We start from the raw sequence: 3,778 nt of genomic DNA on the forward strand, positions 1-3,778 counted from the left end.
TATATATATATATAAATCATTTTAACTATAAAAATGATTTATCTATATTATATAGATATCTCTATTTGAAAAATAAGGTTACTAAAGCTTTGAATTACATATGGTCTTGTAAATCTCCTGGCTCCTTTAGACTATCAGCCGCTCTCTTTTCCTCGGACGTCTCCACTTTTCACGTTCTGTCCGGGGCGTCCGGGGGGATTTTCAAGATTGATGAAAATGTCCGGGTTTTTCTGTAGGCCTATGGAGAAACCATATGTTCTGCGCTCACAGACGGGACAGACAGCGCGCAGCAGTGTGCCTGGTGATGTTTCAAAGATGTCAAAGAGCAAGTGCATCTTTTCAGACGAACTGCAAAAGAAATTTCCCTCGTACCGTCCCGGTCGAAATAAATTGGAGGCTGAGTGCACCGTGTTCAGAGCTGGCACATACATTTGTGTGTCTAACAAAGGTGCCGGAGATCTTGTTGCTCACGTGGACACAGAAAAACATAAAAAGGCTTTATGAAAATAAATCTATAAGTTGACTGAGTTCTTTGTTACACCTGGGAAAACGAGGATGCTGTGGTATCTGCAGCAGATTGCACTGGCAATTCATACTGTGAAGCATCACAATATCTACAGATCCATGAATTGCACTAGTGCATTGCTTAAAAAAGCATTTACAGACTCTAACACAGCTAAAAAGTTCAGCAGTGCGCGCACCAAGACTGAAGCTCTTGTCAATGGTGTGATAGCGCCACATTCAGTAAAGTCACTCGTAATGAAATCCAGTACTGTCGCATTTCTACAGACGGAAGTAACCATGGAGCAGAGAAAATATTCCCAATCATAATTCAGTACTTTGACTGGAAGAATAGTGGCGTGCAAACAGTAGCGGTTTTTGATATATTGGTGGGGTGGCAAAAAAAAAAGTCGCTCGCACCCACGCTGCCCCGACATCACGCCAGCGCATTACGGGGATTGCATGGGCACCGATCGGTTTTCTATTGCCCATTTGCGGGAAGCAAAGGCGCCCTCCGTTTGCGAGGTGCGCCTGCTGCTTGCCACACACAGGGAGGGGAGGTACGGTGGCCCTGAAGTTGCAGTCCGTTTGGCCTCTCAGGGCCACCGTAGGGGAGGGGCGGGACGGCGGGGGATTCTCTGGCTGGCTGGAGGGGCTTCGAATAACCAGCTTGAAAAAAACCAAAATAAAAACAAACCAACAAACTAGGACTGTCAACGTTAACGCCGTCGTTACGATTATACGATTAAAGTTTTTAACCCAAAGTCCAAGGGCGTAGATTTGGCATGTTCGGAAGGGACGTGTCCCCACCAATAATTTGATCTCTTCGAGTAAAGAACAACAATCCCGATAGAAAGAAAAACCGACCTGTCAGCGTCTCATTCACCCAGCGGAGCAGAAAGAGTTCAATTACGTCCTCTACTGGAGTCCTACGTCATGTGACAAATATGGCCAGTGTGATTGGCTGAGCCTTTCAGGGAGCTCTGTTTAGTTTTAGCAGCGGCAAACCTGCGCTGCGAGGAGGACGGCAGCAAAGAGGAAGAACCCGGATATAAGAAAGTATTTTTCAAAGAAACCTGTAAGTCACTTAAAGTCAAGTTCACTCATAAAATGTGTCCGTCATAATAATGTTACAGGCTATGCTGGACTTTGGCCCACATCAGTCTAAAATTGTATGTAACCATGAATAACGTGTTTTGGAAACTAAATGCACAACAGGCAGCACTATCAGTTCTCTCAGTCTCAGAGCAGCATTTCTAATTTTGATTGAAACTGTCAGAGAAAACGGAGCCTCGAGCAAGCCAGGATACTAGTTTACAGAGGCTGTTAAAATTATACGTCTAACGTTAAAATGTTGGTGACACAATAATTTCATCCTAATGGCACTGACATATTCATAGGGTTAATTTTTGAGACAAAATATCATGTAGTCATGATTTTGCAAATATTCCACCTTGTAGTGCAGTTTGCACAAAGCGTTTAAAAAATGCACTCACCCTGCAAACATTACTGATGAGTCGAGATCTGCACAAAGTGACAGAAACACTGAAGCAGCTCCACATTTTATTCTTATTGTCATGTATGTCCTATTTGTCAGGTGACAGTTCTGTTTGGTTCCCTGTGTATTTAATAGGGTTCCCTCGTATAGCTGCCCTCTGTGTCTCCCTTTGTGTAACTGTGTTTATATTGGGATGTTAGTTCCGGTGCCTTGTGTTCCTTGTGCTGCTCCTTGTTCTCTCTCTCCCTCCAGGTTGCCTCTGTGTACCTCCTGTTTTGCATTTAAGGTTTGTGTCTGGTGTTAGCATTTTCAGTTTCCGTGTCTTTGCTGTCCTGTCACGTGTAATTATCCCCAGCTGTGCTCCCCATGTGCTTCCACTTTCCTCGTTACCTTCTGGGTATTTTATGACCGAGTCTCCCCCATTCCGTGTCGCGTCGTCCCTCATAGCTGTGTGTGATTCTCTCTGTGTCTCCTTGTGCACATTATAATTAGTTTTCCCCAGTTTAGTTTCCTGTTGTTGTATTGCCTGTTTCCCAGCAATAAAGCTGTGCTTTTGAGTTTAAGTTCTGTTCCCATGAGTTTGTGTTTGAATCCAATTCCCGCTTGCCACACAGCCTGTGTGTTTCCTGTCATGGAAACATGACAGTTGTTTCCATGACAGATGTGGCTTATTGAATCTTTTGGACTGTATTCAGCATTGATATTAATTAGCCATTATTTGGAAGAGGTGTATTGCTAATTCGTCTGCTATTCTCAATGTCTGATGAAATATAATGGCTGCTTGTTAGCCATTTGCATCATTTGTATATTCTCTCTATATAAAATATTTATCCGCTTAAATTCAGTATGGGTGGGGGGGGGGCGAGGCAGTGTTCACCCAGGGCACCAAACAGGCTAGGACCGCCTCTGCGTGCAAACAAAATGAACTGGGGTTAGAAATACCCCAAATAAGAATGCAGAAACTATTGCACAATACCTCACTGCTCACTGGTCATTTTTCTTATACAGATGAGGCATTATTTCCATACCATAATTTAATTACAGAAGTTTTTAAGTTTTTTTTCCCACTTGTTGACTTGTAAAAGTCTATATGACATTTTTAATTTTCCCATTCATTAACCACACAGAGATGACATCATTTAAATATGTTAAAAATGTCTTTAAACAAACAGTATTATTAAAGTTTTTCATGACTGAACCAAGTGTCCTCTTTTTTTGGAAATCAAAATATGGTCACCCTACTTTAGACACTCCCTCTTGCTGCAGGCATCACTGAGATAGAAAGTAGGACGGTTGCTATACAAAAAAAAATTCCCAGTTTGTTTTACTCTAAATAAGTCACTATTGGACAGCAAATGACAATAAAAAACTCTATAGCTCTACTATAAATGCATATGAACCTAAATGTAAAGTTTTAACTTCATACCTACAACAATATACTCTGTTATTTAACAGAACATTCACATGTAAACTGTATTTATAGAGTATGAACATATTTACATATCTCTTGGTGTATACAATGGATGCACAAACCATGTGGTGGTTAGCTTACTAATGTGAGTAGCCGCTCTGCACATTAGCAATTTAGGAGACAATAAGTATAACAAGTATAAATCTTAACACAAAAAAAATATTCACTAATATCCATTATAAGTAACAAATGAAAAAACTGAGGTGAGCTCATTTAACATACACTCAGTACAGACTACAGCAAGTATGGATGCATGACAGGGCTGCACTACCGTGTGTATGTATGTATTGATTGATTGATTGATTGAT

The sequence above is a fragment of the Haplochromis burtoni genome, unplaced genomic scaffold (assembly GCF_018398535.1).
Source record: "Haplochromis burtoni strain Fernald_Lab_line unplaced genomic scaffold, NCSU_Asbu1 Contig_70, whole genome shotgun sequence".
Classification (NCBI taxonomy): Eukaryota; Metazoa; Chordata; class Actinopteri; order Cichliformes; family Cichlidae; genus Haplochromis; species Haplochromis burtoni.